We start from the raw sequence: 14,124 nt of genomic DNA on the forward strand, positions 1-14,124 counted from the left end.
TGTGAGCTGGGTAGCGGCCGAAGGCAGAGGCCTTGGCGGTCTGATCCTCGGCTACTGAAGCTAGCTCTTGGGACGTGGAATGTCACCTCTCTGTTGGGGAAGGAGCCGGAGCTGGTGCGCGAGGCTGAGCGGTTCCGGCTAGATATAGTCGGACTCACCTCGACGCACGGCTTGGGCTCTGGAACCAGTCCTCTTGAGAGGGGTTGGACTCTCTTCCACTCTGGAGTTGCCCGTGGTGAGAGGCGCAGAGCAGGTGTGGGCATACTTATTGCCCCCCGGCTGTGTGCCAGTACATTGGGGTTTACCCCAGTGAACGAGAGGGTAGCCTCCCTCCGCCTTCGGGTGGGGGGACGAGTCCTGACTTGTTTGTGCCTATGCGCCAAACAGCAGTTCAGAGTACCCACCCTTTTTGGAGTCTCTGGGGGAGGCACTGGAGAATGCTCCTACCGGAGACTCCCTCGTTCTGCTGGGGGACTTCAATGCTCACGTGGGCAATGACAGTGAGACCTGGAGGGGTGTGATTGGGAGGAACGGCCCCCCCGATCTGAACCAGAGTGGTGTTATGTTGTTGGACTTCTGTGCTGGTCATGGACTGTCCATAACGAACACCATGTTCAGACATAAGGGTGTCCATATGTGCACTTGGCACCAGGACACCCTTGGCCGCAGTTCGATGATCGACTTTGTGGTTGTATCATCGGACTTGCGGCCGTATGTCCTGGACACTCGGGTGAAGAGAGGGGCGGAGCTGTCAACTGATCACCACCTGGTGGTGAGTTGGCTCCGCTGGTGGGGGAGGATGCCAATCAGACCTGGCAGGCCCAAACGTATTGTGAGGGTCTGCTGGGAGCGTTTGTCAGAATCCCCCGTCAGAAGGAGCTTTAACTCCCACCTCCGGCAGAGCTTCAACCATATCCCGGGGGAGGTGGGGGACATTGAGTCCGAATGGGCCATGTTCCGTGACTCCATTGCCGAGGCAGCTGATCGGAGTTGTGGCCGTAAGGTGGTCGGTGCCTGTCGTGGCGGCAACCCTCGAACCTGCTGGTGGACACCAGTGGTGAGGGAAGCCGTCAAGCTGAAGAAGGAGTCCTATCGGGCCTTTTTGGCCAGTGGGACCCTGGAAGCAGCTGATAGGTACCGACAGGCCAGACGGGCTGCGGCTTCGGCGGTTGCTGAGGCAAAAACTCGGGCCTGGGAGGAGTTCGGTGAGACCATGGAGAACGATTTCCGGACGGCCTCGAAGAGATTCTGGTCCACCATCCGGCGTCTCAGGGGGGGGAAGCGGCTCACAGTCAACACTGTTTACAGTGGGGACGGGGCTTTGCTGACCTCAACTAGGGATGTTGTGAGTCGGTGGGGGGAGTACTTCGAGGAACTCCTCAATCCTACCAACACGTGCTCGGAAGAGGCAGAGTCGGAGAGCTCGGAGACAGGGCCTCCCATTTCTGGGGCTGAGGTTGCCGAGGTGGTCAAAAAGCTCCTCGGTGGCAAGGCCCCGGGGGTGGATGAGGTCCGTCCTGAGTTTCTCAAGGCTCTGGATGTTGTAGGGCTGTCTTGGCTGACACGCCTCTGCAGCATCGCGTGGACATCGGGGACAGTGCCTCTGGACTGGCAGATTGGGGTGGTGGTCCCCCTCTTTAAAAAGGGGGACCGGAGGGTGTGTTCCAACTATAGGGGTATCACACTCCTCAGCCTCCCTGGTAAGGTCTATTCGGGGGTATTGGAGAGGAGGATCCGTCGGATAATCGAGCCTCGGATTCAGGAGATGCAGTGTGGCTTTCGTCCTGGCCCATTTGTGAGTAATTATGGCTGGACATTCACACCTACTTGCAGCCGAACACCACTTCTCCCGCTTTTGATGATGTATGGACCGGCATTCTTACCTTTTCTAACACATTTTTCAGCAATTATGGTTGGAGATTCACACCTACTCACAGCCGAACACCTCCGCTCCCGCATTTGATGGTGTATATTCGGGCATACGAACCTGTTCTTACCCGCTTTTTACAAACCATGGTCGGACTTTCACACCTTCTTGTAGCTGAACAACTCCGCTCCCTCTTTTGATTGTGTACAGTCGGGCATACAAACCTGTTCTTACCCGCTTTTTACAAACTATGGTCGGACATTCAAACCTTCTTGTAGCCGAACACATCCACTCCTGCTTTTGATGATGTATGGTTGGGCATTCGCACCTTTTCTTACCCATTTTTCAGTAATTATGGGTGGATATTCACACCTTCTTGCAGCGGAACACCTCCTCTCCCGCTTACGATTATGTGCGGTTTGATATTCGAAAATTTTCTTTCATGTTTTATAGCAATTATTGATGGACATTCATACCTTCTTGAAGCCGAACACATCCACTCCTGCTTTTGATGATGTATGGTTGGAATTTCGAACCTACTTGTTGCCCGTTTTTCATTAATTATGGGTAGACATTCACACCTTGTTGCAGCCAAACACCTCCGCTCCCTGTTTTGATCATGTATGTTTTGACATTCGCACCTTTTCTCACCTGCTTTTTACTATTGTCGGCCAATCACAGCTTCCTCTCCACCATACTTGTATGGTAGGAAATTCTCACCCACTCTCATCCGAAGACCTCTCCTCCCGCTTTTGTTAATATTTAGTCGGGCATTCGAACCTTTTCTTACCCACTTTTTACAAATTTTGGTCGAACATTCACACCTACTTGACGCTGAATACTTCCGCTCCACCTTTTAGTGATGTATGGTTGGCATTTGCACCTTTTGTTGCCCTCTTTTTATACTGATTGCTGAAGATTAAGTTGTTCTTTCTCAAACTACAATTTTTTTTTAATTGTTGAAACTTGATTTGAAGTGGATAAATAAGGAGGACAAACAGTTTTAAGTCACGCTGATAGAAGAAATTAATTTTATAGCAAAATCTGTATTTCGTCATATGTCGAGAGATGCTTATTGCTGAAGAAGTTCTTTCTCATTCTACAAAGTACAACGTTGTTTATCGTTGAAACTTGATTAGACATGAATAAATATGAAGGACAAAGCAGTCTTAACTTGGTTTGAGTTAATTAATTCGTTTTATAGGAGAATCCGAATTCGTGCTTATTTTCGGATTCCTGAAGAATGAGTCTGGTTCTTTCTCATAATACAAAGTTTGTTGTTTATTGTTGAAACTTCATCAGAAGTGAAGAAATAAATGAATGCCTATCAACAAATGTGGGATCTAAACTCTACTGCTTCCTCTAAAATAATTTCTTTTCTCAATTCAGAAATGTGTGTGTGTAAGTCACAACACCCGTGACACCAAAACGGCTTTCTTTTCTCTCTTTTCTCTACACTCTGCACTATGAGCACACACACCAAATCAGAAAGGCTTTTTTCTCTCTTTTCTACATTATGGACTGTGGGGACACAAAACCGCTCTCTCTTTTTTTTTTTGATTGTGTGCCAGGGCGTTGTCTCACGTATTAGATTATGCTTAAGATACGAATGGGTTTATCAGTCACATCAGAATCCATACATACTGATCCTCCCGTAATAAAATGGTCGGATCTTATCAAACACACTTTGTTTCTTGTGACAATCAAGTCAGCGAAACAGCGTATACACGTCAAGACACTGAATCAAGTTTGCCACAAGCACTCATAAGTTTGGCAGTATTGCTCTGCCGTCAGCAATCATACACCCATTTTATTTTCGTGAGACGTGCAGGCACCTGTTCATCTACTGTTCTATCACTATGAATTAGTTTATCTATTATCAATAAGGATACTTCTACAACTACTATCAAAGTATGTCCAGACTTCTTATGTTGTCAGTTGCTATATATGAATAAGTGGGTAGCTACTGACAAGCATTAAGCATGTCACACAGCCCAAACATATAACATTTCAGGACACACCACACAGTTAACAACCACAGTGAAGTGTCAAAGCCCAAACATTCAACAGGACACTTACACAACACATTCAAATCAAACAGTCAGACAACATACAAGAACATATACCCCAGCCGGCATTGCTCCCTGCCTATTTTCCTACAGTTCACTATGTGTGCGCACACCTTTATTCACAAACTCTTCAACTTATACTCTTTTACCGAAGCTGCTACAGCTCGATTGGCCGAATACCCTTAGATCCTATTTCGGTGAATTTGACATCTGCCTTACATGTAACAGATTAGCGGTTTAGCAGTTTTAATTTAGTTTGAGTGAAGGAATTCATTTTATAGCAAAATCCGAAATCGTGAAGCACTCATGAAAGTAAGCTTATTCTCGGATTCCTGAAACTTTAGATTTGCTCTTTCTTTTACTGCAAAGTACAACGTTGTTTTTTTTGTATAAATCTTTCTAGACATGGTAAATATGAACGACAAAGCAGTTTTAACATAGTTTGAGTGAAGGAATTCATTTTATAGATAAAATCCCAATCCCAATCCCAAGAGAGAAAAGAGAGTGAATGCGAAGTAGACTTTAACACGGCTATGGGAGCGAGCCGAGTGTGGGCTAACCGGGAGAATTGCTTGAAAGAAACGCGACACTGAATGAGCGGTCAGAACAAAGCCTCAATACGGGATTCTCGTGGTGTTTTTGTTGCTGCCTTGTCTTTTGCATAGAGTAAAAGACAAGGCAGCCATCGACTCAACCAAGCGTCTCAACCAAGCAAAGCTCACCACGCCTGATGCCCTGCTCCCGCAGTGACGGATAATCGTACTCTGGTTTCTCTTCATAACATACAAGTCTTTCGCCTTTTACTAAAGACTTCCGTGGAGAGCAGCACTAATGAGTTGTTTCTATTATTGGCAGGCTTTACCTTTGCGGGTGAAGCCCTTTCTGTCTGTGCAAAAGAAATCTTGCTACTTTGCAGAGTGACTTCTCTGAGTAGAGTCGCCTTACTTGTTGCGACTGTGCCGATGTTCGAAGCTGGAGTGCAAAGTTGTTGCTTGAATGGTGCTTGCTGGAGCATGCGGGAGTGCAAAGTTATACCATTTAAAAGGGCTGAAGAGTGCTCAGTGCAGCGGGTGGGCGGAGGTGCAACGTGACACTCTGGCCACCTATGGCCATAAAAAGAACACTGCTACAAGTGCGCATTGTGCCAGCAAGGGCCCTCGGACCTGAAACAGTGGACAGTTATCGCTTCTCGGCCTTTTGGCTAAGATCAAGTGTAGTATCTGTTCTTATCAGTTTAATATGTCCTCTATACGAGGACAACATATTAAATGGATTTTTAAGAATAGGAGTTGAAAAAGAAGCTTGCTCCGTTCACTCCAAGCCTCGACCCGGTACTACAGTGCCGCTGGGAACGGTGCGCTCTCCTCTGCTCTTGTGAAAAAGCAAACAGCGGTGTAGGATGGAAGTTTCAGGGAGCCCAAGATGAAACTTTCTTTTAATCTGCTGAGAAAAGAGAGTGAATGCGAAGTGGACTTTAACACGGCTCTGGGAGCGAGCCGAGTGCGGGCTAACCGGGAGAATTGCTTGAAAGAAACGCGACACCGAATGAGTGGTCAGAACAAAGCCTCAATACGGTGTTCCCGTGGTGTTTGTGGCTGCCTTGTCTTTTGCACAGAGTAAAAGACAAGGCAGCCATCGAATAGATTGTTTCTACTTGGTCAGCCGAGGAGCAGGGGGGGGGGGGCAAGCGTCTCAACCAAGCAAAGCTCACCAAGTAGGAACAATCGGGCCCTTTTCGATGGCTGCAACACCTGAAAGAGATATTGATGCGAGACCCGATCAAATGCTTTTTCAAAGTCTAAATTTAAGATGACAAGCCGGGTGTTTCTGTCTCTAGCGTAATCAATGATGTCTCGAATCAGTACGAGGCTGTCGGTGAGTTGTCTCCCTGAGATGGCACAAGCTTGGTCTGGGTGAATTACCTCCTCTAAAACAGAGGACATCCGTGTCGCTAAAACCTTGCTAAAATGTTTACAGTCAAAGTTTAAAAGTGTGATGGGCCTCCAATTCTTTAGGTCAGTCTTATCATTTTTTTTATAAAGTAGAGTCACTATTCCCACTCTAAAACTGTCAGGCAGTCGGTCGAGTTTTTCAAAATCTTTAAAAACATCTAAAATGTCTGATGATAAAAGGTCCCAATAGGTCAGATAGAATTCTGCAGGAAGCCCGTCTAAACCCGGAGCTCGACTTCTCTTAAAACCTGTTAGGCATTTTTTTAACTCTAAAGCAGTAAAATTCTGTGTCAAGTGTGCATTCTCTTTTACGGTTTTGTCAACGAATTTTAAGATTTCTGCCGATGTTTCCAAGTGCACTGGTTTCTCTTTGTACATGTTACTATAAAAGGTATGTACAGTTTCAATCATCTCTTGTGTGGATTTTGTTAAAAACCCATCTTCTCTTTTTAGATTTTGAATACACTCCTTTTTATTTATAACTTTCTTTCTTTTTCACCTTCCTCAATTTCCTGCTCCCTGCTTCTTACAAAAATTCCTTTACTCTTTATTTCTGCTAAAACTGACATTTCCTTTTTGACATCTTTGATTTCTTCTTTAAAGTCTATGCCACACTGATTTAGTTTAAAGTAGCGCTGTAAGCGTTTATGTAGTCCCATCATACATCTATTCTCTTTCCTTTTTTTACGTTTACCTTGCTGTTTAAAAAAAGTCTGGGTCGTTTCCTTCACCATTTCCCACCATTGTGCATGTGTTTCGTAGAGGTCTTGAAGGGTCTGCCACTCTTTATAACATTCCCTGTACTGACTGACTATGATTTCATCCTCCAACAGGGAACAGTTGAGTTTCCACAGACCACTTCCTACCGTCACACCAGAAGGGGGTGAAAGGGTGCAGGAGAGCATAAGGTGGTCTGAAAAGAAAACAGGGGTTAATCTAACATCAGTGGGTGGGCAATCTCTAGTAAAGAAATAATCAATGCGAGAGGCTCTGGTGCCGTCATGACTAAACCAGGTGAAGCCCTCCTCTCTGGGATGCATGGTTTTAAAACAGTCAGTAAGCTTAAAATCCCTGCATATGCCCTGAAGTAAAATCGAAGTCTTATCCACTTTAAAATCTACCCCTGCTCTTTTTCTATCTTTCCTGCTCAAGATACAGTTAAAATCCCCTCCTACAACTAAAGGTACTTGCCCTAGCATGTAAAGCTGTATATCTTCTAAAAGGTCATACCTTTAATTTTTTCATTACATGTTTGGGCTTTGACACTTCACTGTGGTTGTTAACTGTGTGGTGTGTCCTGAAATGTTATATGTTTGGGCTGTGTGACATGCTTAATGCTTGTCAGTAGCTACCCACTTATTCATATATAGCAACTGACAACATAAGAAGTCCGGACATACTTTGATAGTAGTTGTAGAAGTATCCTTATTGATAATAGATCACTAATTCATAGTGATAGAACAGTAGATGAACAGGTGTTTGCACATGTCTCACGAAAATAAAATGGGTGTATGATTGCTGACGGCAGAGCAATACTGCCAAACTTATGAGTTCTTGTGGCAAACTTGATTCAGTGTCTTGACGTGTATACGCTGTTTCGCTGACTTGATTGTCACAAGAAACAAAGTGTGTTTGATAAGATCCGACCATTTTATTACGGGAGGATCAGTATGTATGGATTCTGATGTGACTGATAAACCCATTCGTATCTTAAGCATAATCTAATACGTGAGACAACGCCCTGGCACACGATAAAAAAAAAAAAAGAGAGAGAGCGGTTTTGTGTCCCCACAGTCCATAATGTAGAAAAGAGAGTTAAAAAGCCTTTCTGATTTGGTGTGTGTGCTCATAGTGCAGAGTGTAGAGAAAAGAAAGCCGTTTTGGTGTCACGGGTGTTGTGACTTACACACACACATTTCTAAATTGAGAAAGGAAATTATTTTAGAGGAAGCACTAGAGTTTAGATCCCACATTTGTTGATAGGCATTCATTTATTTCCTCACTTCTGATGAAGTTTCAACAATAAACAACAAACTTTGTATTATGAGAAAGAACCAGACTCATTCTTCAGGAATCCGAAAATAAGCTCTATTTTATGAGTTATGCACGAATTCGGATTCTCCTATAAAAAGAATTCATTAACTCAAACCAAGTTAAGACTGCTTTGTCCTTCATATATATTCATGTCTAATCAAGTTTCAACGATAAACAACGTTGTACTTTGTAGAATGAGAAAGAACTTCTTCAGAAATAAGCATCTCTCGACATATGACGAAATACAGATTTTGCTATAAAATTAATTCCTTCTATCAGCCTGACTTAAAACTGTTTGTCCTCCTTATTTATCCACTTTAAATCAAGTTTCAACAATTAAAAAAAATTTGTAGTTTGAGAAAGAACAACTTAATCTTCAGCAATCAGTATAAAAAGAGGTGCAAATGCCAACCATACATACCTAAAAGGTGGAGCGGAAGTATTCAGCTGCAAGTAGGAGTGAATGTTCGACCATAATTTGTAAAAAGCGGATAAGAAAAGGTTCGAATGCCCGACTATATATTAACAAAAGCGGGAGGAGAGGTCTTCGAATGAGAGTGGGTGAGAATTTCCAACCATAATCTATAAAATACGGTGAAAAAAAATATGTGAATGCCTCATAGAACACTAAAAGCGGAAGTGTTCGGCTGCAAGAAGGTGTGAATGTCCGACTATATTTGGTGAAAAGCAGGTGAAGCAAGGTCTGAATGCCCAACCTTACATCATCAAAAGCGAGATCAGAGGTGTTTGGCTGCAAGAAGGCCATAGTTTGCCAAAAGCGGGTAAGGTGCGAATGACCGACTAAATATCAACAAAAGTGGGGGCGGAGGTCTTCGGATGCAAGTGGGTGTGAATATCCCACCATACAAGTATGGTGGAGAGGAAGCTGTGAATGGCCGACCATAGTAAAAGGCGGGTGAGAGAAGGTGCGAATGTCAAACCATACATAATCAAAACAGGGAGCGGAGGTGTTCTGCTGTAAGAAGGTGTGAATGTCCAACCATAGTTGGTAAAAAGCGGGTAAGAAAAGGTTAAAATACCCGACTGTACACAATCAATAGCAGGAGCGGAGTTGTTCGGCTCCTAAAAGGTGTGAAAGTCCGACCATGGTTTGTAAAAAGCGGGTAAGAAAAGGTGCGAATGCCCGACAATGTATGATCAAAAGAGGGAGTGGAGGTTTTCGGCTGCAAGAAGGTCTGAATGTCCAACCATAATTTGTAAAAAACGGGGAAGAAAAGGCTCGAAAGCCCGACTATACACCATCAAAAGTGGGAGCGGAGGTGTTCAGCTGCAAGACGGTCTGAATGTCCATCAATAATTGCTAGAAAACATGAAAGAAAATTTTCGAATATCAAACTGCACATGATCATAAGCGGGAGAGGAGGTGTTCAGCTGCAAGAAGGTGTGAATGTCTACCCATAATTAGTGAAAAATGGGTAAGAAAAGGTGCGAATGCCTAACCATACATCATCAAAAGGTGGAGCGGAAGTGTTCGGCTGCAAGAAGGTGTGAATGTCCGACTATATTTGGTGAAAAGCAGGTGAAGCAAGGTCTGAATGCCCAACCTTACATCATCAAAAGCGAGATCAGAGGTGTTTGGCTGCAAGAAGGCCATAGTTTGCCAAAAGCGGGTAAGGTGCGAATGACCGACTAAATATCAACAAAAGTGGGGGCGGAGGTCTTCGGATGCAAGTGGGTGTGAATATCCCACCATACAAGTATGGTGGAGAGGAAGCTGTGAATGGCCGACCATAGTAAAAGGCGGGTGAGAGAAGGTGCGAATGTCAAACCATACATAATCAAAACAGGGAGCGGAGGTGTTCTGCTGTAAGAAGGTGTGAATGTCCAACCATAGTTGGTAAAAAGCGGATAAGAAAAGGTTAAAATACCCGACTGTACACAATCAATAGCAGGAGCGGAGTTGTTCGGCTCCTAAAAGGTGTGAAAGTCCGACCATGGTTTGTAAAAAGCGGGTAAGAAAAGGTGCGAATGCCCGACAATGTATGATCAAAAGAGGGAGTGGAGGTTTTCGGCTGCAAGAAGGTCTGAATGTCCATCCATAATTTGTAAAAAACGGGGAAGAAAAGGCTCGAAAGCCCGACTATACACCATCAAAAGTGGGAGCGGAGGTGTTCAGCTGCAAGACGGTCTGAATGTCCATCAATAATTGCTAGAAAACATGAAAGAAAATTTTCGAATATCAAACTGCACATGATCATAAGCGGGAGAGGAGGTGTTCAGCTGCAAGAAGGTGTGAATGTCTACCCATAATTAGTGAAAAATGGGTAAGAAAAGGTGCGAATGCCTAACCATACATCATCAAAAGAGGGAGCGGAGGTGTTCCGCTGTAAGACGGTGTGAATGTCCGACCATAGATGGTAAAAAGCGGGTAAGAAAAGGTTAAATTACCCGACTGTACACAATCAAAAGAGGGAGCGGAGTTGTTCAGCTAAGAGAAGGTGTGAAAGTCCGACCTTGGTTTGTAAAAAGCGGGTAAGAAAAGGTTCGTATGCCCGAATATACACCATCAAAAGCGGAAGCGGAGGTGTTCGGCTGCAAGATATTGTGAACGTCCGACCAAAGTTTGTAAAAAGCAGTTAAGAAAAGGTTTGAATATCTAACCAAACATAATCAAAAGCGGGAGCAGAGCTGTTCGACTGGAAGTAGGTGTGAATGTCAGATCATAATTTGCAAAAAGCTGATGAGAAAGGGTGAGAATGCCCGACTATACACCATCAAATGCGGTAGCGGAGTTGTTCGGCTGTGAGTAGGTGTGAATCTCCAACCATAATTGCTGAAAAATGTGTTAGAAAAGGTAAAAATGCCGGTCCATACATAATCAAAATCGGGAGAGGTGGTGTTCAGCTGCAAGAAGGTCTAAATGTCCATCAATAATTGCTAGAAAACATGAAAGAACATTTTCGAAAATCAAACCACACATGATCATAAGTGGGAGAGGAGGTGTTCAGCTGCAAGAAGGTGTGAATGTCCACCCATAATACCTGAAAAATGGGTAAAAAAAAAGGTGCGAATGCCCAACCATACATCATCAAAAGCAGGAGTGCATGTGTTCGGCTACAAGAAGGTGTGAACGTCCGACCAAAGTTTGTAAAAAGCAGTTAAGAAAAGGTTCGAATATCCAACCATACATAATCAAAAGCGGGAGCAGATCTGTTCGACTGCAAGTAGGTGTGAATGTCAGATCATAATTTGCAAAAAGCTGATGAGAAAGGGTGAGAATGCCCGACTATACACCATCAAATGCGGGAGCGGAGTTGTTCGGCTGTGAGTAGGTGTGAATCTCCGACCATAATTGCTGAAAAATGTGTTAGAAAAGGTAAGAATGCCGGTCCATACATCATCAAAAGCGAGAGAGGTTGTGTTCGGCTGCAAGTAGGTGTGAATGTCCAGCCATAATTACTCACAAACGGGTAAGAAAAGGTAGTATTGCCAGACCATATATGATCAAAACAGGGAGCGGAGGTGGTTAAGCTGCAGGAAGGTTTGAATGTCCGACTAAAGTTCAAATATATTAACAAAAGCGGGAGGAGAGGTCTTCGGATGAGAGTGGTTGAAGATTTCCAACCATAATGTATAAAATGCGGTGAAAAAAAGGTGTGATAGAACACTAAAAGGTGGAGCGGAAGTGTTCGGCTGCAAGAAGGTGTTAATGTCCGACTATATTTGGTGAAAAGCAGGTGAAGCAAGGTCTGAATGCCCAACCTTACATCATCAAAAGCGAGATCAGAGGTGTTTGGCTGCAAGAAGGCCATAGTTTGCCAAAAGCGGGTAAGGTGCGAATGACCGACTAAATATCAACAAAAGTGGCGGCGGAGGTCTTCGGATGCAGGTGGGTGTGAATATCCCACCATACAAGTATGGTGGAGAGGAAGCTGTGAATGGCCGACCATAGTAAAAGGCGAGTGAGAGAAGGTGCGAATGTCAAACCATACATAATCAAAACAGGGAGCGGAGGTGTTCTGCTGTAAGAAGGTGTGAATGTCCAACCATAGTTGCTAAAAAGCGGGTAAGAAAAGGTTAAAATACCCGACTGTACACAATCAATAGCGGGAGCGGAGTTGTTCGGCTCCTAAAAGGTGTGAAAGTCCGACCATGGTTTGTAAAAAGTGGGTAAGAAAAGGTGCGAATGCCCGACAATGTATGATCAAAAGAGGGAGTGGAGGTTCTCGGCTGCAAGAAGGTCTGAATGTCCAACCATAATTTGTAAAAACCGGGGAAGAAAAGGCTCGAAAGCCCGACTATACACCATCAAAAGTGGGAGCGGAGGTGTTCAGCTGCAAGACGGTCTGAATGTCCATCAATAATTGCTAGAAAACATGAAAGAAAATTTTCGAATATCAAACTGCACATGATCATAAGCGGGAGAGGAGGTGTTCAGCTGCAAGAAGGTGTGAATGTCTACCCATAATTACTGAAAAATGGGTAAGAAAAGGTGCGAATGCCTAACCATACATCATCAAAAGAGGGAGCGGAGGTGTTCCGCTGTAAGACGGTGTGAATGTCCGACCATAGATGGTAAAAAGCAGGTAAGAAAAGGTTAAATTACCCGACTGTACACAATCAAAAGAGGGAGCAGAGTTGTTCAGCTAAGAGAAGGTGTGAAAGTCCGACCTTGGTTTGTAAAAAGCGGGTAAGAAAAGGTTCGTATGCCCGAATATACACCATCAAAAGCGGAAGCGGAGGTGTTCGGCTGCAAGATATTGTGAACGTCCGACCAAAGTTTGTAAAAAGCAGTTAAGAAAAGGTTCAAATATCTAACCAAACATAATCAAAAGCGGGAGCAGAGCTGTTCGACTGGAAGTAGGTGTGAATGTCAGATCATAATTTGCAAAAAGCTGATGAGAAAGGGTGAGAATGCCCGACTATACACCATCAAATGCAGTAGCGGAGTTATTTGGCTGTGAGTAGTTTTGAATCTCCAACCATAATTGCTGAAAAATGTGTTAGAAAAGGTAAAAATGCCGGTCCATACATAATCAAAATCGGGAGAGGTGGTGTTCAGCTGCAAGAAGGTCTAAATGTCCATCAATAATTGCTAGAAAACATTAAAGAAAATTTTCGAAAATCAAACCACACATGATCATAAGTGGGAGAGGAGGTGTTCAGCTGCAAGAAGGTGTGAATGTCCACCCATAATACCTGAAAAATGGGTAAAAAAAAGGTGCGAATGCCCAACCATACATCATCAAAAGCAGGAGTGCATGTGTTCGGCTACAAGAAGGTGTGAACGTCCAACCAAAGTTTGTAAAAAGCAGTTAAGAAAAGGTTCGAATATCCAACCAAACATAATCAAAAGCGGGAGCAGAGCTGTTCGACTGCAAGTAGGTGTGAATGTCAGATCATAATTTGCAAAAAGCTGATGAGAAAGGGTGAGAATGCCCGACTATACACATTCAAATGCGGGAGCGGAGTTGTTCGAATCATCAAAAGCAGGAGTGGAAGTGTTCGGCTACAAGAAGGTGTGAACGTCCAACCAAAATATGTAAAAAGCAGTTAAGAAAAGGTTCGAATATCCAACCATACATCATCAAATGCGGGAGCGGAGTTGTTCGGCTGTGAGTAGGTGTGAATGTCCGACCATAATTGCTGAAAAATGTGTTAGAAAAGGTAAAAATGCCGGTCCATACATCATCAAAAGCGAGAGAGGTTGTGTTCGGCTGCAAGTAGGTGTGAATGTCCAGCCATAATTACTCACAAACGGATAAGAAAAGGTAGTATTGCCAGACCATATATGATCAAAACATGGAGCGGAGGTGGTTCAGCTGCAAGAAGGTTTGAATGTCCGACTAAAGTTCAAATATATTAAAGAAAGCGGGAGGAGAGGTCTTCGGATGAGAGTGGTTGAAAATTTCCTACCATAATGTATAAAATGCGGTGAAAAAAAGGTGTGATAGAACACTAAAAGGTGGAGCGGAAGTGTTCGGCTGCAAGAAGGTGTGAATGTCCGACTATATTTGGTGAAAAGCAGGTGAAGCAAGGTCTGAATGCCCAACCTTACATCATCAAAAGCGAGATCAGAGGTGTTTGGCTGCAAGAAGGCCATAGTTTGCCAAAAGCGGGTAAGGTGCGAATGTCCGACTAAATATCAACAAAATTTGGGGCAGAGGTCTTTGGATGCAAGTGGGTGTGAATATCCAACCATACAAGTATGGTGGAGAGGAAGCTGTGAATAGCCGACCAT

The 14,124-nt window shown here is 44.0% G+C and overlaps 2 non-coding genes across 2 annotated transcripts; both read left to right on the forward strand.

Moving 5' to 3' along the window:
- The first annotated feature begins 4,695 nt into the window (after positions 1-4,695).
- LOC140274145 (U5 spliceosomal RNA) lies at positions 4,696-4,809 on the forward strand. Its single transcript, XR_011908124.1, has one exon. It is a non-coding gene; the product is annotated as a U5 spliceosomal RNA (small nuclear RNA).
- A 308-nt stretch (positions 4,810-5,117) lies between these two features.
- Positions 5,118-5,301, forward strand: LOC140274097 (U2 spliceosomal RNA). Its single transcript, XR_011908088.1, has one exon. It is a non-coding gene; the product is annotated as a U2 spliceosomal RNA (small nuclear RNA).
- Positions 5,302-14,124: the final 8,823 nt, after the last annotated feature.

Source organism: Leuresthes tenuis, unplaced genomic scaffold (assembly GCF_036924035.1).
Source record: "Leuresthes tenuis unplaced genomic scaffold, fLeuTen1.0.hap1 SCAF_17, whole genome shotgun sequence".
Taxonomy (NCBI): Eukaryota; Metazoa; Chordata; class Actinopteri; order Atheriniformes; family Atherinopsidae; genus Leuresthes; species Leuresthes tenuis.